This window comes from Elephantulus edwardii, unplaced genomic scaffold (genome assembly GCF_000299155.1).
Source record: "Elephantulus edwardii isolate Elephantulus edwardi_28Jun2011 unplaced genomic scaffold, EleEdw1.0 scaffold00016, whole genome shotgun sequence".
NCBI classification, from domain to species: Eukaryota; Metazoa; Chordata; class Mammalia; order Macroscelidea; family Macroscelididae; genus Elephantulus; species Elephantulus edwardii.
The window spans coordinates 26584490-26606617 of record NW_006399766.1 but is presented as its reverse complement, the minus strand read 5'-3'; the positions used below and the strand labels follow the sequence as shown (position 1 = coordinate 26606617).

The 22128-nt window shown below is 40.4% G+C and overlaps 1 pseudogene; it reads left to right on the top strand.

The window, feature by feature from the left end:
• Positions 1–1997: 1997 nt before the first annotated feature.
• Positions 1998–2770, top strand: LOC102857878 (annotated as a pseudogene).
• The last annotated feature ends 19358 nt before the right edge of the window (positions 2771–22128 follow it).

Below are 22128 nucleotides of genomic sequence, written 5' to 3'. Positions count from 1 at the left end.
AAATATAGATTCAAGAGGCTGTGTGAACCCCAAATAGAAGTGTACCTGATCTAAGCCATGAGATTTTAAATTACTTCCTGTGTGTCTGAAAGTTGGACAATGGATATAAACGACAGAAGAATCAAAGTCTTTGAATTCCAGACAAGAGTACTGACTATCCCCCGGACTCCCAGAAGAACACACAAGTTTGTCTTGAGGAAGTGCAGGGAAGGTGCTCTTTAGAGGCGAGGATGGGGAAATTCTGTCTCACATGATTTGAGCAATTTGTCAGGAGGGACCAGTTCTTGGAAAAGGGACCATGCTGGGAAAGGTGGAAGGCCAGATAAAGGGAGGAAGACCCTCAAGGAGATGAGGTGACACATTCAGTACTGTACCGAGTTTGAGAGACACAGAGATTGTGAGACTAGAAGAGGAGGAGGCAGGGCTCATGCCTGTTGCTATGAGTCAGTCACCTCCATGGAACTCAACAACAAAGCCACTAAATCTTCTCAAAACAAACCCAACTGCCTCTTCTGGGCTATGTTCCATTCTCCAATCTTTCCATCCATTGATTCCTTTTATCTAAAAGAATGTTTCACAAAATTTGGTCCTTAGATTATCATTTTTTATTTTTTTAATTTTTATTTTTTTGCCTTAGATTCTTGAGAGCTCCTTGAGATGCATTTGAGTGAGTCTGTTAGGGCAAAGCTGTCATTTTATAAGGTCACTAAAATCCTACTTGCCTTTTCCCACTGTATTTGGCATTTGCACAGATTATGTTAAATCAGTGGTGGGTCAATTTCCAACACAACAGCACAAACAAGACAGCGGTGCTAACATGTGCTGGTAGACACTCTCTTTTTCATGATCACATATTTACAATGAAAAAAGGAAGACTTTTTTTAAAAGTCAACTTTTACTTAAGAATGTCTTTAGTGAAGCATTTAAACTAATTAACTGCATTACATATAAACCCTCAAGTACATAGATGTTTATATTCCGAGTCATAGAAAAGTAATCATGAGAGATAGTGAAGAGACTGAGATTGTCAACAGCTTCAGTTTGGTTGGCTCCACAGTCAACACTCTCGGTACCAGCAGCCAGGAAATGAAAAGACAAATTGCATTGGGAAAGCCTGCTGTCAGAGACTTCTCCAAAGGACTGAAGAGCAACGATGTCAGTCTGGAGACTAAGGTGCACCTGATACAGGCCATGGTCTTTGCCATTACCTGCTATACATCAGAGAGCTGGACAATGACTAGGGATGATAGAAGGAAGATTGAGGCTTTTAGCTGTTAAGAGTATTGAACATACCATGGACTGCAAGAAGAACAAACACGTTCCTCCTAGAGAGGGTGAAGTCAGGCTGGCCCTTGGAGGCAAAGATTCTGAAGCTTCATCTGACAGACTTTGGACATGTTGCAAGGTGGGATCAGTCCTTGGAGAGGGACGTCATGCTTAGGAGGGTGGAGGGACGGCAAGGGAGAGGAAGACCCTCGATGAGCTGGATTGATTCAGTTACTGGGGTAATGGGGATAGGTGTGTCAGAGACAATAAGATTGGCACAGGATTGAGCAGGGTTTAGGGCTGTTGTACATAGAGTCGCTATGAGTCACAGGCAAGTTGCAGGTGACTCAACGGCACACAACAACAACAACAAGAACAACCTCTGCTAGCCCAAGGGAAAACATGTTGGTAATAAAGTCTGAACTAGGTGCTCTTTTTTATGGATTACCAATTTTATTTGAAAGAATGACTGACAGCCTACGGTTATTCAGACTTGCAGTTTTGGCAGACATTTCCTCAGAAGTTAATAAAATGAGCCTGTTATTTTAAGGAAAACAAATGACAGCTCTTGGTGCCAGTGATAATATCTGAACATTCAAGCAAAAATTATGATTTCTGGAAAATACAAACCCATCACATGAACTTGACAACTTCCCAGTACTTTAAGACCTGCCTGGGGGCCCGCCCCCTCTACTCTTTAACAGGCCCTGTGCCCACTATGTGCCCTGAAGATGGTGCCTGCCACGGGACGGTTCCTTTGGGCCTTGGTTGCCAGACATGTGAGCACCATCCCTCGGGGTATGTCCACCTCTGCAGCCCTTAGGCTAGCTGCTTCTGGAAGGAAGAGCTTGACCACCTGGTGGTCTGGTTCCCCTCAAGCAAAATGTACCTTCAGCACCAGTTCCTCCTTCCTGGCTCCTGCCATGCAGCACGCCCCCTAGTTCAAGGGCACAGCTGTGATCAATGGAGAGTTGAAAGACCTGAGCCTTGATGACTTTAAGGGGAAGAACTTGGTGCTTTTTCTTCTACCCCTTGGACTTCACCTTTGTGGGTCCTACAGAAATTGTTGCGTTCAGTGACAATGCCAATGAATTTCACGATGTGAACTGTGAGGTTGTGGCCGTGTCTGTGGATGCCCACTTCGGCGACCTGGCCTGGATAAATACATCTAGGAAGAACAGTGGGTTGGGCCACATGAACATCCCACTCCTGTCAGATTTAACGAAGCAGATCTCCTGAGACTGCAGTGTGCTTTTGGAGGGCTCTGGTATTTATTACTCTAAGAGGTCTCTTCATCATCGACCCCAGTGGTGTCATCAGGCACTTGAGTGTCAATGACCTCCCGGTGGGCCGCAGCGTAGAAGAGACCCTCTGCTTGGGGAAGGCATTCCCGTTTGCGGAGGCCCATGGCGAAGTCTGCCCGGCCAGCTGGACACCTGATTCTCCTGCAATCAAGCCAAGCCCCACTGCTTCCAAAGAATATTTTGAGAAAGGCAATGAGTAAGTGCATATGTAGAGCTCCCAGTGTGTGCTTCAAAGGTGATTGTTCATAGAGGCTGGGAGCAATGCTCATATTCATAAATACTACTCTAAATTTTTTGTTGTTCTTTTTTGTGATGTAGCTAACGGCTTTGGAAACTTGGTTAGCTCCAGTGTAAGGAGTCTTTTGCCTGTGGTGTCTCGCTGGCTAGTTACAATGTCTGTTCACCTCTACCTTGGATCATGACTTCAATGAGGAAAAGAAACTTCTCTCTTAGCCTTATTTACAGTATACACATCAATAGTATGAGACATTTACAGCTTCTGATCAACGTCCTGAAATTGTCTCCTTGAATTTCTTCGTGTTAAACTCAGTTTTCTCTTAAGATCAACAAAAATCATCGTTCCAAGTTGTTGTCTTCTGAGGTCTGCTCCTGCAATGAATGTGTTTGTGATTGAAAGAGTATGCCAAATCATGTTTTGAGGAAAACACAATGACAAAGTGACTTTCCTGGTCATGCATGATCCCCATTCCTGGTACCATGTCTACACAGTTCACTTCTTTTACTCATTGATTGAGTTAGTGTCTACATACATTTCTGGATATTGATTGTTTCTAATGAATTGTTTACCGAGCCCAAGGATTGTATTTTTAAAGCATTATAATTAGCTTCCTTCTTCAAATGCTCAATATAAAGTATATAATGAAAAATAAAAATAAAAAATAAACTTATTTTAAAATAAAATGAAACTTAAAAAGACCTGTCTAGTGGAATTGGTGGTAATGTTTAAAAATGTGATTTCTAAAAATATATAATGAAAAGTGTATATTTGGAAATATGCATATCTCAGTGAACTAGGTTTTTTTCCCCTCAAACGACCAATGTTTGCTAATATAAATAGGCATGAATAAGAAGTCTAAGTGAAAAATAGAACAATAAAATGAAATATGAATTACTGTAAAAATTTCTTTGGTTTGGTTTTAGCTTCCATGTTGTAACTAAGCTTTGAAAAAACTACCTCTTTTTGAGTTTTGCTGTAGTATCAAAGATTATAACAGTTATTGGAAAAGGTAATTGAAACAGTCTTTCTTTTTCCTACTCATTTTTGAGGCTAGATTTTCTTCATATACTCCAATCAAAGCGACATGCTTTTCAAAGTGTGTCATGATTCAGTGTCTGTTGTCTAGCTTCATCTCTCATGATCACACTTCTTGTATGCTAGGTGCTAGCCATTCTTAACTATGTATGGTATTCTAAGTGCACCTTGTTCATCTCTGTCAACCTTGAGCAAGGGTCTTTAAAGTTTGATTCATGGGCCACCATTATCTTGGAAGCTTGTTATAATTACAAAATCTGGGGATCCATCATTGACCTATTGAAAGTCTGTGCTTTAAGGAGGAAAAGTACTTTGAAATAATCACATTTTATAATTGTTGGTCTGTACCTCTGTTCTTCCTGGGGTTCCTTGCCTTTTTGTGCACATAACGTCTAATCAACTTTCAGGATTAATCTTAGACCATCTCTATTACTTTTTTTAAGGAAGTCCTCTCCAATCATAACCAGAGTCAGGAAGTATCTGGTCAACAGCATCAAAGAACATCAAAGTCAACTGACATAACCCAGTCTGCAAGACACATTCTACATCCTACTTGGATCTTAAAAGTTTGTGGACAGCCATCTAAAGTTCTAAAGTACATTTATTGGTTTCTTCCTGTATGTGGGGGGGGGGAGGGAGAAGAAAAAGCAACTTCTTATAGAAACACATAGTCCAAAGGACTAATGCACCACACAAACTTCAGACTCCATGATGACCCTGAGACCGGAAGTATTAGACAGCATCCAGCTACCACTGGTAACAACTCTAAAGGAATCAGAGTAGAAGGAGAATAGTTTTTCCTATGAAGTAATTTTTCTTTTTTAAAAATTCATTTTCATGCAATGAGTAATTTATATTGTATTTCATTCATTAATGTTGTGTTCCATAAAATCCCTCATTTACATTGTTTTACATACAATCCTTCACATTCGTTGTATCGCATAGAATCAGTTACCATTGAGTTATGCCTGTAACACTATCTAGTTAGTCCCCATTGAATCGTTCCTTTTCCCTCCCTCCCTCCTCTCATTCGGCCCATCCAAATGTTTTCTTTTGTGAAAAGTCTTTCCATGTCTTTGAACTATGTTGTTATTGTGTTCTCATATTTTTCTTGTGGAGGCTCTGTAGGATTCTGTAAACTTTTGTTATGAGACTCTCATCTGGAATGTCATTGCTAAATGTTTTCCTCCCAGTCTTTAGGTTTTCTTTCTACTGTATTGCAAAGAGGACACAAAGCCTTAATTTTTAGAAAGTCCTATTTGTCATTTTTTGCCCTCTTCTGGTTATGTATTTCTGGTTGGATATGCAAGCCTATTTATGCCACAGGCTAGGACTTTTTAGTTGGTTCCAAATTTTAAAAAGAATATTTTCATCATCTTTTCAGATAGCTGTAGATTTCTTCTCTGATACTACACCAAAACTCAAGTGGTAGTTTTTTAAAAGTTAATTGCAACGTGGGATCTCTAATCAAACCAATGAAATTAGTAGAGTGTGGATAAAAGGTGGAATAAAACTTAAAAAACACCAGGCTGAGTGTTCCAGTTAAGACTACTAGAATCCTCAAGACTATTGCTCTTAGACACATTTTGAACCCGGAACAAAATCGTATGGTTAAAACGGAAACACTGATACATGCTAGAGATACAAAACCAGTGGAGAAAATGTTTGCATTTTAAGAACTGCACAGTATAAAGAAAAATATGGAAGAATGAATAGGAGAGGAATTTCTTTTTCTTGTCATTTGAGTGAAAATTTGCAACACAAATTGTAATTCCATTCAAATAGCCGCACACATTTTGTTTTGCAGCATCAATTACAATATCCAAAATGTAATCACACTCTTCCAGTTTCCTTCCTGTGATTCTCATGTTCATGAATCCTTCTACTATATTTCCTGCCTTCTGATTTAATCTTTGGACAAATACCGCCCTCTTAACTTTGTATAAAAGTTTGGGTATCACAGACACTATCAACAGTAAATTAAGGAATACTAATTCATTAATGAATCAGTGAATAAGCAGGTATTGTTTGATGGGACTTTATCATATGGCATATACAACAATGAGTACGAGAAGGGAGCTCTGGTGGCCTAGTGGCAAGACACTGCACTGCAATCCCAGAGGTACACGGTTCAAATCCACTAGATGCTCTGCTGGAGAAGGAGGGGGCAATCTCCTCCTGTACCAGTCAGATCTGATTTGATGGTATGCGTAAAAATAATACAATAAAAAAAATTAAAAATAAAAAAACAAAAAAACCCCAATGAGTACGAGAAATAAAAATTAGAGGACTCGCACTCAATTAAAAGGTCTTGACGCTATATCAAGGAGGGGGACATTGAATGTAATTTAATATAGATCAATCATATGTTCTGTAATTTTTTAAAAAGGATTCTCAGCTGCCATCAATGTTTTCAATCAATCAATTCTTAAGTTTTACTGTAATATATTCTTGCTAATTGTTTAGTAAATGAATAAATTGGATGCTAAATGGAGTGGGTAAATCCAGGCACTCTCCAGTCTCAAGGCATTTCTCAGTTTATTTAGAGGCCCCTAACTTACATCTACATCTCAGTCCCATTTCTATCACTGTGTAGTTAAGACGCTGTCTGAATGAAAATAACCCTACTCTCAGTTCTCCCCTTGTCCATGTTGCGCTTGTCTTCCTGCTTGGAAAAGCAGGCTTCTTTCTTTGGGTGTCTTGTCAATATCTCCTTTGGCAGTTGTGACTAAATGCCTTCCACCCTAGGTGTGGACAGGGTATTTTTTCCAATGCCATCCACAATGTGATGGTAGTTTCTGACAAAGGAGTTTCCAGGCGTGCTAAGCAACCATTACTGATGGCTAAAAATAGGGGACAGCTATCATATTTATGGGTCTCTGGAAACTTAAGGAGCTTTTACAAGCCAACAGCTCTGGTAGATAATTGCCGTCGGAGTCTGTTTTGAAATGGATTAAAAATACATTGTGTGTGAGTCTACAGTCATTTACAGAGCAAAAGCTGTGCCTCAAATTAGAGGCTTATATTTGCATTGATTTCTTTTGAATGGAGTGACAGTGGAAAAAAGACAGAAACAGATGAAGATACATACACGGGAAAGGCATTCGTGTAGAGCCATGTAACTGTAACTACTACTTAAAAATATTAATATGATTTGGTTGAACAATCTCTTCATATGGATTTATTATATTAAAGAAGTGATAATATATGAACCCTTACAAAACCAAAAATAGACTTAAAACACTCATCTGAATGAACCATCTGTTTGTTTCTCAAACTTTTAATACATTCCCCTTTCAGCCTGGATTTTTCATTCAGTCATTGTGTAGTAATTGCCTATCTTTACCATCATCACTTTACTGATCATTCATCTTTGCGTCTTTGCACTCATTCATCTGTCTTGCTTTAATGCTCTTCGTATGTGTGTTATTCCATCAGCCCTTGATTTCTGCAGCTTTTAGGAGTATAGGCTATGCATTCCTCCTTTCAACTATATCTTCATTTTCGGGCTTTACTGATTGAGGTTTCTAAAGTTGCATCTCCAGCCTTCCGATCCCTTACAACTCTTTTCATCCTCTGTCTACCTCTGAACTTCATGAGGATAGGGAAGCTGAGTTTCTCTTTAGTCCCCATTGTGGCACTTAGTAGTCACCGAGTGATCATACGTTGAATGGATATATGAATGCCTGTCCTGTGTATGTGTCTCCGCTTTCTGTGTCCTTTCCATGGTCATTAGACACTCTCTCATCTTCAGCTTTCCATTTTCTGGGAATCACTCCAACACACCGTCTGCCAGGCTTTCTCCTCATCACCCCAACTCTTAATCTAGTCGTCAACATCTCTAACCCTCTCTGTTGGTATCTGAGTATTTAACTAACTTTTTAGTAAGGAACTACCAGCTCATGTCACCTGTTCATCCTTGCATCTCTGTGTCTTTCATCTCCACTGTTTGTCACTTGTTCATCCACCATTCTTCATCATGTCTTTCCACCGAAGTTATAGTAAGTGTCATTTCAATCTAAAATGAAAGGTGTATACAATTTTCAGTCAAAAGGTCAAGGGAAGAAGATGTGTACCTTTTGCCTGTTTGTTTTACATATATTGAACTACCTAAAAGGAATATTTAAGTAGTACAATATATGTGAAATATACTAACGAGAGCTCTGGTGGCCTAGCGGCAAAAAGCTGTGCTGCAATCCCAAAGGCATGTGGTTTGAATCCTGCAGCTGCCCTGCAGGAGGATGGGCAATCTCTTCACATGCAATTTACTGCCTCTTAAGACTGACTGGAGGATCAGCAATCAGTTCTAATTCGATACATACAACAACAATAAATGGAATCTGAGCTGTGAACTATTCTCAAAGTTGTCCTTAATGTCATTACGGAGTTTAAGAACAGGTATTAATGATAAAACATGGCCTTTAAGGTAACTGCTTTCCCCCCAAGCATTGCTTTAAAACAAATGGATCTGTTCCAAATTTGGAAGGGGAAAAAAAAATCACTACATTGAATCTCCTTAGAGCTAATACAGTGGTTTCTTTTGCAGTATTTGTCTGTTTTAACCTTATTGGCTGGGATTGAATCTAACTGCTGTATAAGATGTGGGTGCACCTGTTCCTTCTTCATAGAGCAGGATGTTGTTGAAAAGCAGAGAGATATGTAATCTTGGTCTGGAAGGATGACTTGGAATGTTTCAGGGTGACCAGAAATGTCAATGCTAAGGGACAACAAAATGCCCACCGACAGTACCTTATTGTATTTCCCAAGCATATGTCCATCTTTCTTTTAATTCTAGTTATCTATCCCTTTAAATCACTCTATCCTCTTCCTTCAGTCAACCATTTCTCCATTTTGAAGTTTTAAGTGACGTTTATGTGAGTGGCTTAAGTTTTGGTCATAGCTAACATCACATTTCCACGTTAAAGGTAGTTTTCATTCTTTCAGAAAGGAATGTGTTAACCAGTTAATACAAATGGCACTTAATATTTTATCAGTATAATCATTTCTCAACTTTCAGCAGCTCCTAAACTTGTAAGAAGGCTGTTGTAGTGTGCTGTGCTGCTGACCAGAAGGCCAGGACTCTAGCAGCTGGAGGCCATCAGGGGCTCCATGGGAGAATGATGGACGATTGCCTTCCGTTAAGATTTACAGCCTTGGGAACCCAACAGGAGCATCAGTGTGAGTCAGAGTCCACTTTGAGTTTGGACTTTAAAATTGCTGTTAAGATTCGAGGCGATGTATGATTGAGTATTATGGTTAGCACAGGAATCCAGAAATAAGGTTATGTAGAGAAGTGAACTCGGAGCGGGGTGGTGGGGGGAAGGGAGGGGGGAATTGTATACCAATGAAGGAATTTTTTTTTTCTTTTTCTTTTCGGAGATGGGAGCGAACTGGTGGGAAGGGGTGGGCAGGGAGAAAAGTGTGCGGCAGTGAATGAATGGAAATCCAAAATCTCTGTCAATGTTTATTAAAATTAATTTAAAAAATTGCTGTTAAGAGATAATTTGCATAAAGATGAACAGTAAAGACACCGAAGCCATTCTGTCTGGCTAAGCTGTCTTTGCTTGCACAAGGTAGAAACGAATACACCCTTTACAAAAGATTGCTCTGATCATTGAATGATTTCATTTATATCAAGACTTTTTTTATTATTTTTAAAAATTTCTTTATTTTTCATTTCAGTGAACATCTACAGAGATTTTGGAATTCCATTCATTCATTGTTGCACCCCTCTCCCCGCCACCCCCGCCCCGTTTGTTCCTCTCCTTCAAACGCAAAAGAAAAACTCCCTCATTGGTACGCAATCCCCCACACACATCCTCCAATCCCCAAATATAATCCACTCTGCAACCCTCATTCCGTACTCTTACGATAAACATAATGCCCTAAAATATAAAATATTCTCTCCCCCAAAGACTTCGATGCCGATGGGGGTAAGACTGAGAAAAACTGGATGAAATATATCAAGACTTTTACCAAGTTCCTGTAGCCGTCTTAACTGTTATTATTGTGAATGTTCCGAGAGTTAGATAAGGGAGACCTGTGGCCTGGTGGGTAGAATTGTGCTGCTAATCCCAAGGCTAACAGTTTGAATCCACTAGCTGCTCTGAGCGAAAGAAGGGTGGTCTCCTCCTGTGTGCTTTTATCCCCTCAGAAAACCCCGTGAAGAGTCAGCTGTGAGTCATTTCCAACCGCGTGGCATATAACAACAGTAACACAGCAGAGTTAAATATTGTACATTCACTCCTGTACAACTCATTGTCAGCGAGTTGGAAATGAGTGACTCCAGTAGGCTTTCAGAGGCTCTAAACAGCACAGGAGGGGATAGCTCATCTTTCTCCCGTCAAGCAGCTGCTGCATTTGACCTAACCGAGAAGCACCACCGTTGAATGAGTAGTGCAACTCCGTGAGGCTATTATGCCTTTTAGCTCACTTGCGGGAGCTCTGGTGGCGAAGCCAGTAGGGAGTAGCACTGTTAAGCCAAAGGACACACTTCTCTGGGGGTCAGAATCCACCATCTGCTCCACAGGAGAAAGGGTCTCATCCTGTCTCCTTTACAGCTTCCTGAAACCTGCTGGAGGGTCAGCTAGGACTTGGTTCTGATTGGGTGCAATGAGTGAGAGGTTGAATGAGAACGTGAGTAAGTGATTGATTCCTCTAATGTCCCAAAATGCTACCTTAGCAACTGCAAAAGGAAAACAAAGATCAGCTTCCTCTTGCTGGGTTACAGCTCGTGGAGACTCTCCAGAAAGTTTCCTGGGCTGCAAAGCTTCATGAGAGGAGACTGCTTCCTGATGGATTGAAACCGTTGACCATTAGGTTGGCAGCCTGATACATTACACAGTAAGGTGTCTTCATTACACAGTATTCCTTAGATGGAGAATAAAGGCATGTCAGAGCATGAGACACACAGAAAACGAAAGCGAAAAGGCAGAAGTAAGTGCAGATGTTCCACTGGAAGCTCAGAGGAGGAACGATGGGCCATCTTCTCCTGTTCTGAGTACAGCCTAGGGAGTCTGAAGGAATTGTCTCTGCGAGTCAGAGCCTAATGGATGAAAGGGAGTAGTTCTTGGGTTCGTTTTGACTCATAGATCAATAATGGCATAAAATGTGAATGGATTTAAAAATAAAATAAAAGGTTCTAGCATCTCAACCTAGATTAAAAAACAAACAGAAATCAATAATACACTATGTACTTTAGATAGACTTTGGTTTTAAAAATATAAATAGGTTGAACGGAAAAGAACGTGGAAAAAAATGCATTCTGGACATTAAGTAACTTAGATAGAGCTGAAACGGTGGTAGTGATATCACATGAAATGCACTGTGATTTTTCTGAAAAATTACCAAAGGTAAATATGACATTTAAAATTATTAAAGTTCCAGTCCACCAGAATAATATAATGATTATAGATATGTATGCACCAATCTGAGCCCCCAAATACATGACGCAAAATTAGACAATGGCCCAGTGCTAAAATAATAAAAGGCCTGGATATGCATGAGAGATGTGTATATCTCACTAAATTAAGTTTTCCACCACATATGCTGTACAATTTAAAGGTTAAACAGTTCTCTCTCTTCTTAAAATGCTATGTAGTTAAATGTTGTCATTTTAAAAGTTGATTTCTCCTTTAAAATGATACCTTTTCTAAATATAAAAATCATATGTTAATATAACTAGCATTTTTCATGTCGCGTTTTAAATAAAATGTATCATATTTATGTATTAGCATCTCTACTTAAATCTTTAAGTGTTTTAAATATAAACTAAAACAAGAATAAATACGTTTATTTCTGGGTTTCAAGCACAAGCTAGCTTTGTATTGCAAGAACAAAACAGTACCAGATTGTGTTAGTATTGATCACATCCACACAGTTAAAAATAAGATCTTTCCCATAGCTGCAGCACAAAATTCACTCATTAAAGGGAGTGAGATATAATTTCTGCTAGGCTTAAAAAAAGTCCATCCAACTACAAATCTTCTCTCTTCCTAATGTTGACAATAAAACTCTCCCATCTGCCGTGGGATCGTACTAAGCTTGCTGTATGTATATCATCCCAGTCATCAAAATAGTAATATTAAAGAAGAAACAGATCAATGGTGAGTTAGAAAATTTTAAAAATACAAAATCTGAAAATTGGATCAATGATGACCAATAATTACCCATATCACACCTTTGATAAAATTACATGGAGCCCCTCAACTTTGGTTGTTTTCCTAAGTCTTAGAAGAATGTTATGGTTGTTATGTACCGTCAAGTTGCCTGTGACTCATAGCAACCCTATGCTCAACAGCTCTGAAGATTGCCCTGTCCTGACCCAGTCTCACTGAATCTGACACACCTAAACCCATCACCCTGGTCAATCCATCTCATCCAGCGTCTTCCTCTCTTTCGCTGTCTCTCTACCCTTCCAAGCATGATATCCTTCTCCAAGGACTGGTCCCTCCTGCCCACGTACCTAAAGTATGTGAGACGGAGCTTCTAAATCCTTGCTTCCAAGGAGAACCTGGTAAGCCAGTACGCTTTTGCTTTTGTTGTTGTTGATTGCCTTCAAGTTGAGCACAACTCATAGCAATCCTATGAACAAAAGGCCTGAAGCCTCTCTACAACTATAGACATTTATCAAAGTTCATAGAGTTTCCAGAGGCATGCAGTTTAGGAAGTGGATGCCACTCCTGCTTCCAAACCTGTCATAGAATGTTATTGGACCCTATGTACAGCAGCTCTGAACCCTTCCTAGTCCTGAGCCAGTTTCACACACTCGACACACCAACCTCCATTGCCCCAGTTACTGTATCAATCCATCTCATCCAGGGTCTCCCTCTCCTGCACTGTCCATCCACCCTTCCGAGCATGATGTCCTTCTCCAAGGACTGATCTCTCCTGGGCACATGTTAGGATTCCAGAATGTCTAACTAATTTTCATGTCATCATTTATATGGTTTTCAATGACCATAACTATCAAAATCCCTATTCTTTCCTCTTTAATGTAGAAAGAAACTGAAGATGAACAATGGATTTCAACTCCAACTCCAGGTCTGCCACTAACTGATATGATCTATTTGCAACCCATTTACCGTTATTTTCCTGTCTTTGAGATTTGGTTTCTGTAGGGAGTTGCCCTGCTGACCCAAGGGTGATGCGCCTCTGGGGATTCAAATCCACCAGTTGCTCCTTGGAAGAAGAGATGGGCAGTGTTCTTCCATGTAATTGTTGGGCTCTTGAACACTTGCAGGAAACACAGAGACACTCTCTTCCCATGATAGTGCCCCACTGGAGGGTCACCAGGAGTCAGAATTGACTTGAGATTTAGATAATTATTTTTTTGAGAGTGAAATAAATTTGAGTTAACAGCAGAGCACAAGCTCTCGGGCTGGGCCAGAGCAGGATTGAATCCTGTCTCTGCTGCTAGTCATTTGCACCTAACCTGTTTGCTCATCTACAATATGGGACTATTTAACTACCACATAAAGATACTGTGGTGATTGAATGAGTTGATCACAGGAGGTGAAAAGGCCCAGGCCTGACTTTTTCCTCAATGAAAGTGACTCACCAAAGCTGACAGCAAAAGACAATACTGAGTATACCATTGAGACCAAGATTCCACTACAAGTCATGATGCATGGATTCCACTTGGATCCCTTCCCTCGTCAACAGCAACAGTTTTATGCTGATTTCTGACTGTGGGATGTGAAAAAATGGCGTCTAGGATGTTTACATCTTATCTGAGAAAGCATTGACGTTTGTAAAATGTGCTTTTGTAGCAAGAGAGATGGATGCCTGCCTTTGCTCTGAGCACACAAAGACTGACACTTTTACTGTAATCTTGGGCAAGAGACCATCAACCAAGTAATTCATTGCCCAGTACACAACATTCAAGTTCCTAACACTTAGAAGTTTCTCCACTCCTTTTCTTCTTTTTCTTTCCAAAAAAACTTACTTTATATTGGATTGCTTACAAAGTTCGTGCCCATTGTATTTCACACAACCCTTCATTCACTTTGGGTTTCATACAATCATTCCCATTCATTATATGTTATAAAATTAATTACCATGGAACTATGCCCACCATTACCCTGTCTTTCCAGATCCCCGACAGATATTTCCCATTTCCTCTACTCCTCTTCCATCCACCCAGTACATTGTGTGACCCTATTATTTTCCGTCTTTCCATCTTCATCACTCTGCCCCCCCCCGCCCCGCTTGGATCCTCATACATGTTTTACCAGTTACCTTTCTTCATCTACAATAATGGTGTTATGCAGTATTTGTCCTTAGGATACTGAGTTAGTTTACATAACATAAATTCTCTCCAGTCTCTCCTAAATTATGTAGTCATTTTATAAATCATTAGTCCTGAGTGCTGTGTATTATTCCATCATGTGAATGTACCACACGTTTTCAATCCATTCGATTGTAGTTGGACATTTGGGTTGTTTCCATGTTCTTGCTTGAATAATGCTGCTAGGAACACTGGTGTACAACTCTCTGTTTGTGTCTCAGTTCTAATTTCCTTAGGGCATATTCCTAGCAGGGAAATTTCTAGGTCATATGGAATGTCTGTCTATGTACAGCTTTTTGAGGAAATGCCAAACTGCCTTCCAGAGCGTTTATACCATTTTACAATCTTGCCAGCAATGTATGAGTTTCTCGTTGCAACCTCTCCAACATTTACTATTTGCTGTCCTGTAAGATATTTGCAGTTTACTGGGGTGAGATGGTGTCTCGTTGTGGTTTTGATGTGCATCTTTCTCGTTGCCAGAAATTTTGAGCATTTCTTCATGTGTCTGTTGGCCATCCAAATGTCTTTTTGTGTGTGTGAAAAGTCTTTCCATGTCTTTTGCCCATTTTTGTAATTGGGCTATCAGTCTTTTTTCTTCTGGAGACTCTGTAGGATTTTGTAAACTTTTGTTATGAGACCCTTGTCTGAGATGGTATTGCCATCCCCCCCTCCCCCAGTCAGTAGGTTTTCTTTTAAGTCTGTTGGATAACGTTTTTGATGCATACAGTGATTTAATCTCTAGGAGATTATCTTCTCCTGGTTTTATATTTCTGGCTGTATTTGTCATCTTCTTTGTACTATAGGCTAGACCGTCTTAACGTGATCTGACTTTGTCACTTATGATCTTTATGGTTTGGGGCTTTACCCCTAGGTCTTTCTTTCTTGCTTGTTTGCTTTCTTATTTTTTTCTTTCTTTTTTATGGAGAAGAGAGTGAAGTTGTTAACAGTTAACAGCTTGGTCAGCTCTACAATTAACACTCTTGGCACCAGCAGTCAGGAAATCAAAAGACAAATCGCACTGGGGAAATCTGCTGCCAGGGATCTCACCAGAGTACTGAGAAGAAATTATGTCAGTCTGGAGACTAAGGTACGCCTGATCCAGGCCATGGTCTTTGCAATTACTTGCTTTGCATCATAGAGGTAGACAATGATTAAGGATGATAGAAGAAGAACCAGTGCCTTTGAGTTGTGGTGCTAGAGAAGAGTCTTGAACATACCATGGACTGCCAAGGAAACAAATATGTCTGTCTTGAAGAGTGTCTCTCCTTGGAGGCTAGGATTTTGAAGCTTTGCCTCACTTACTTTGGGCATGAGGCCAGGAGAAACCAGTCTTTGGACAAAGACATCAAGCTCTGAACAGCACAGGAGAGGAAGATCCTAGATGAGATGGATTGAAACAGTGACTAGGGCAATAGGGTAGGTGTGTCCTAATCAGCGAGACTGGCTCAGGACAGAGCAGGCTTCAGAGCTGTTGTAAATAGGATCGCTATGAGTCACAAGTGGCTCAATGGCACATAACAACAACAACAACAATCCCTAGGTCTTTTTGGTGGATTTAAACTGTCGTCTGAGTTGGCAGTGCAACTGTTTACGTAGTAAGCAAGCATCAGAACATACTAAGTTTAGAATTTATTCAATTTTTTTAAAATTTTTTTTAGAATTTATTTTTTAAAGAACGTTTTTTGTGACTTAAGTGGATGTTTACAAAGAATATTGTTTAATTAATCAATAGCTCAGGCACATTTTGTTCCATAACACTTACTAATATATCCAGTGTCTGAGCACCCTTTCATTGTATATTTTGATGTACGCTACATGAATTTCTGCATGGTTTAAAATTGAAAAAAAGAGTGCTGCAGGGCTGTATTCTCTATCCATACGTATTCAATCTATATGCAGAGCAAATTATCTGAAAAGCTGGACCCCATGAAGAGGAGTGTGGCATCAGGATTGGACGGAGACTCATCAATAACCTCTCTTACGCAGATGACACAATCGTACTTGCTGAAAGTGAGGAAGACTTGAAGCACTTTTGCAGAAGATCAAGGAATGCACCCGAACGTCAAGAAAACAAAGATTCTTACCACAGGACCAATGGGCAGCATCATGATGGATGGAGAGAAGATTGAAACTGTCCACAGCTTCATCTTGCTTGGATCCACAGTTAGCACTCTTAGCACCAGCAGTCAGGAAATAAGGAAATGCATTGCACTGGGAAAATCTGCAGTTAGGGACCTCTCCAAATTATTGAGTATTGATGTCAGTTTGAGGACTAAGGTGCATCTGATTCAGACCATAGTCTTTCTGATCACTTGCTATGCATCTGAGAGCTGGACAATGAATAAGGATGACAGAAAAAAAAGCCTCTGAGCTGTGGTGTTGGAGAAGAGCACTGAACATCCCATGGACGGCCTGGAGAACAAACATCTATGTCTTGGAGAAGGTGCAGCCAGAGTGCTCTTTGGAGGCAAGGATGATGAGGCTTCACCTCACATATTTTGGGCCACGTTGCTAGGAGGTGCTATTCCTTGGAAAAGGACATGATGCTTGGAAGGTTGGAGGGTCAGCAAAGGAGAGGAAAACCCTCAACCAGCTAGATTGGTATGGTGACTGCCACAATGGGCTCTTTTGTATCAGGAAGTGTGAGGATGACACCAGATAGAGCAGGGTTCACATCTTTTGTTTATAGGGTCACGATGAGTCACATTCGACTCGATGGTACCTAAAAACAACAATATAATTTCAAACTGTCTAACTGACTTGACAACAACCACCAGTGTCAGGTCATTCATGCTCTGGTCATTCATGCCCCTGCTCACTTCCCACCTGTGGCCACCGGTGCTGGCCTTCAGCCTTTCTGCTGGAGCATGAAGAAAACAGAGCTTTGCTGCTTTCTCCTGCAAAGCCATCCTTCACTGAACACTGGACTAGCGGTCCCCAATCCTAGCTGTATACCAAGGGATATACTGGGAAAGGTTTTTGTTTATTAGGTTGTTTTTATGTATAAGCTACTAATTCCATTCCAGACCCACTTAATTCCTACATTTAAAAAAGGCACTTCTGTGAATAGCATCCAGGGATCTGTATTAAGCATGAATTTCTTTTAAGAAGAAGTATTTCTTTCAAAAAAGAGTGGATTTTATTTTTGTTGGTTGTGTTAGTAATGACTACCAAATACATGAACAAATGTTCAGTGTAATTAGCCCCCAGAAAGATGCAAATCAAAGCCTCCATGAGATATTATGTCACTCCCACTAGGATGGCTAAAATAAAACAAATAAATCAATGTTGGCAAGGCCATGGGTGAATTACCCCCTCATCCACTGCTGACAGGAGTGCAAAATGGTACATCCCCTAGGCATAGCAGTGTGATACTTCCTAAAAAAGAATTCCTAAAAATAGAATTAAAATTTGTCCTAGCTGTTTCATTCCTAGGTATGTTAGTTTAGCACGAGGTTTTTTCCATAGTCACTTAGCAATAAGACAGACAGGTTGCAGTATCGAAAATACTTTATTGCAGATCTGGGAGAGCAGAGAGAATCCTCTCCCAAACTCGCTCCCTGCCTAAGGGTAGTCATTGCTTTTTATACTTGGATTAGTTATTAGTCAACTTAAAATACTACTATTGTTAGTTCAAAGCTATAGGATTTTTACATTTAAAAAGAACAGTTGACTAGGAAACAGACAACTTGTGATAAAATTTACATATGACAGGAAAAAAAGTTTCAAAAAGGTAAATACAAATCAAGGAAAGTTGCATTTCCCCTCCTTATTTATACACAGATAGGTTTTTTCTTTGTTAATTTTAATGAACATTTACAGAGATTTCGGATTTCCATTCATTTATTGTTGCACTTTTCTCCCCGCCCACCCCACCCCCAGTTTGCTCTTCTCTTTGAAAAGTAAAAGAAAAATTCCCTCATTGGTATACAGTCGTCGTCCCCCCCCCGCACACCCCACCCTCACCTCGAGTATACTCCACTCTGCAACCTTCATTCTGAACTCTTATAATAATCATAATACCCTATAATATATTGCTTTTGAACTGTTCTCTCCCACATCTGTTTCAATGCAACACAGATAGTTTAAGGTGTAGCTTACATATGATTGAGAAAAGACAAATGCTGCTCTGTTCAGTGACAAATGCATTTTTTCTTCTGGAAAAGACTACTTACAGTACTTTACATGACTACTGAGAAATTAAAGCAGGATTCTAGGACAAAGCAAAGATCCAACCAGTTTTGCAGGCTGGAGGTACATAATGTCAGCTTTATAACTATACCACATGTTTGAATAATCCTGAACTTACTAATCCACCCTATCAAGTGTGTGCCCGTAAGTCCTGAAAGCAGAGCGGTGAACAGACTTACATTTGTTGCAGTATCATTGGCAACCACCTAAATTCCTATCAAAGGATGGCAGAATAGCAGTAATGTGGTACTCATACATAATGAAATATTCAATTGGCAAGAGAAATGAAGATTTAATAGATGTCATAACCTGTATGGAACTTGAAAACATTGTGCTGAGTGAGTTTCTTGCGCAGTCAGCCTGGTGTCAGGCTATAGAATTCTATTTGTAGATAGCAGTGTAGCTGACATTCATGAGGCTTTGTCCACATCACTATGAACGGCATGAGATCGTAGGCCTTGTTGTGTTCCCCACTGAATCCCCAATATTTGGCTTGCCTTCCATGTCCTGGCCTTCAATAAACATTAAAATGATGGAATGACTGAACAACTTAAATAGCAGAAGGACTGCAAGGCAAGCAGAAGAAAAAGAATTCGAGAACTAGCCTGAAACCCAAGAAGACAACAGAGTAACAGCTACCCGTAGTCAAGAAGAAACATCATTTCTGAAGCAACTGGCAGGACCATTTAATGCAAAGTGGATGGAAACCTGTTCTTAGTTGCCTGTAAGAGTAGCTTGCTTCATGGAGCTTTTCACATCATTGTTTCAGGCAGGAAAGAATCTCAGCAACCTGCTGAGGCATCAGTAATCTAACAAAGAGAACCAGGGATGCACTAAGTTTCTACTGTGGATTTAACTCAAACTCTTAAGAACAAATGGTGCCTTTATACCTGTGTATCAGCTCCACTATATTTTAGATGTAAAGGTTTCACTATATGTCTCTATTATGGCCGTCTGAGACACTTTTCTTCTTGAGTTTTACTCTTGCTATTTTGTGCTAACCACATTTTTAAATGGCTCACAGAACAAGCACTTATGCCCACACGGCATGCATGATATCCACTTCAAGCCCTACACAGGCCCCATTTCTCATGTCACATTGTGAAATATGACTATATTCTCTGATGACTTCTGTGATTGCTGCATGAAATTGTTTTAAAATTCATACACCACCCCTAAAGCAGATCAAGCCAAATTGATTTGTACAATCAGCGTCACCTCCTCTCCATTCTCTTTAAATGTTCGGAACTGGCAACGTAGCATAGTTATTACCCCTGGCTGCAAAGCGCTGGCAATCAATGTCAACTGCAACCAGGAGCGTTTCAAGGCTCTTCTATTTATTTAAACAAATGACATTTTAAGGATATTTATTCCTTGTGTTTTCTCTTTCTTGGAGTACAGGAAAGTAAAATCTTCTTTCATGGCTCCTTTAAATCTGATCACATATCTATCTTTCTGAGTGGTGCTTTTCTATTTTGTAAGTATTTTGTTTTAATCACACAGTAGCGTCAAATGAGTCGGTCTTTGCCAGTACACAGGGTTCCATTTTTGCCGCAGATAAATCTACCTAAATCGTCTACTATGAGCGCTAGTAGTTAAGGCATTCAAGCTTCCAACTTAAAGGCAGGGGATTTCAACCCATCAGCTTCTCCAGAAGAGAAAGAAGACAACTCTCCTCCCTCTAAAAACCTCCAAGATAAAAGAATTTTTTTTAATTAAAAGAAAATTAGAATAGAAAAAAAACACACCACCTCTAATTGGAGGAAGAGTGTTGCAGCTGCCGCCCCCCCCCAGGCCTGATCTCCCTTTCAGAGACCTGATAACATCTAAGGGGGCCAGATCAAAGACCACACTAGACAATGGATTCTGAGACGGCTCTGGACCACACCCAAGTTAATTAACAGCCCCAAATGCTGAGAAATGCTATTTTCCTCAGTCCTCCCCAGGATCCCTATAAAAAGAAACTGCCCTTGATTGCCCTTTGCCATTTTGACCCTTTTTGGTGCTTGGCTAGGTCACTTGGGGGACTAGTTTATTTGGGTGGGGTGTTTTTTTTTTCCTTTCCCTCTCTTGCCCTCAACTCTTTTTCTCTCTAACACTAATGTTGTTGTTGTTGTTAAGTGCCATCAAGTCCTGGGCAACTCATAGTGACCCTTTGAACTAGCGTCCTTGACCCTTGGGTGCCTGACTTTCATCCTTTCTCCAGGTTCATAGGGTTTCTGGAGGCAAGCTATTTATGGAAGTGGTGCTTCCAAGCTTGTTTTAATCGGGGAGCTCCATCAAACACTGTCCCCCATGGGGAACCATTCTCGCATTTGACGCATCAGTGTCACAGTGTTCAGCTTCACAGCAACCACAGGTTACCTCTGTACAGCAAATGGATATACCAGGGCTATACTACTTAGAAGAATCTTTCACCAAAAACAATTAAACACAGGCCTTAGGCCCGCGGATTAGAGTCATCCACCTTTAGCTTGGTAGCATCGCTTTCGGTCCACTAGGCCAACTAACACTAATAGCCTCTAAAAACCTGTTGAAGTGTTGTCTGTGAGTGAGTTCTGGCTTTGCAGCATGTAACAACGTGTATGAACTCGTTTCTTCCCTTTCTTACTATTGAAGCTGCCCTGTCCGTTATTCTAGATGAGTTTTGGAAATATTCTCCTCATTCCGTCACCCAAGGCTCATTCTTAGTGTATCTCCCAGACTTCAGTGCCTATAGTGGTCATTTGGCAGAACCCAGAGGCCAGAGCTGAGTGTAGGAACATATATATACACGGCCGATAGGGAAATGGTCATTAACAGTTGTTATTTTCAGGGAGAAAAGTTGATTTTTTTGTTGTTTTGATTTTAATAATGTAAACACAGAAATCTTTGCACTTTGAATAATATAAATTATTAACTGTCTTTTCTTTGTCATTGTTAGGTTATTGTTGATAGGTACCACAAGGCGAGTACAGTTCGTGTGTCCTTATACACAACAGATGTGAGCTCTCTCCTTTCCTGTGCCACCCTCACCATGTATCTCACACTCGTGAGCCCATCGCTGCAGTCACTGTATCAATGCATCTCTACTTAAGGATCTTGCTCTCTTTCGCTGACACTCTACCTTTCCAGTCATGATTTCCTCTCTAAGGGTCAACCTCTCCTAGTAATATGCCCAAAGTATGTGGTGGTGTTTTTATGTGCCATTAAGTGGCTTGCAACTCATAGTGACGCTGTGTACAACAGCTCTGAACTCGGCTCTATCCTGAGCCAACCTCATTATCTCCCACATACTCACCCCCATTACCCAAGTCAGTCACTAAATCAATCCATCTCATTGAGGGTCTTCCTCTCCCGCGCTGTCCCTCCACCCTCTCAAGCATGACGTCCCTCTCCAAGAACTGACCCCTCCTTGTCACATGTCCAGAGTATGTCAGATGAAGCTTCAGAATCCTTGCCTCCAAGAAGCAGCCTGGCTTCACTCTCTCCAGGATGAAACTGTTTGTTCTCCTAACAGTCCATGGTATAGTCAATATTCTTCTCCAGAACCACAGCTCAAAGGCATCAATTCTCCTTCTATATCCCCTAGTCATTGTCCAAGTAATTGCATAGCAAGTAATTGTAAGGACTAAGACCCAGATCAGATGAACTTTATCATCAGATGAACTTTATCATCTTTGCCTCCAGTGACCTCTCTCGCTCCTCCAAGACATATTTGTTTGTTGCTTTAGCAGTCCATGGAATATCTATCTTCTCCAGCACTACAACTCAAAGGCATCAATTTTTCTTCTATTTAAATTCATTGCCCAGCTCTCAGATGCCTA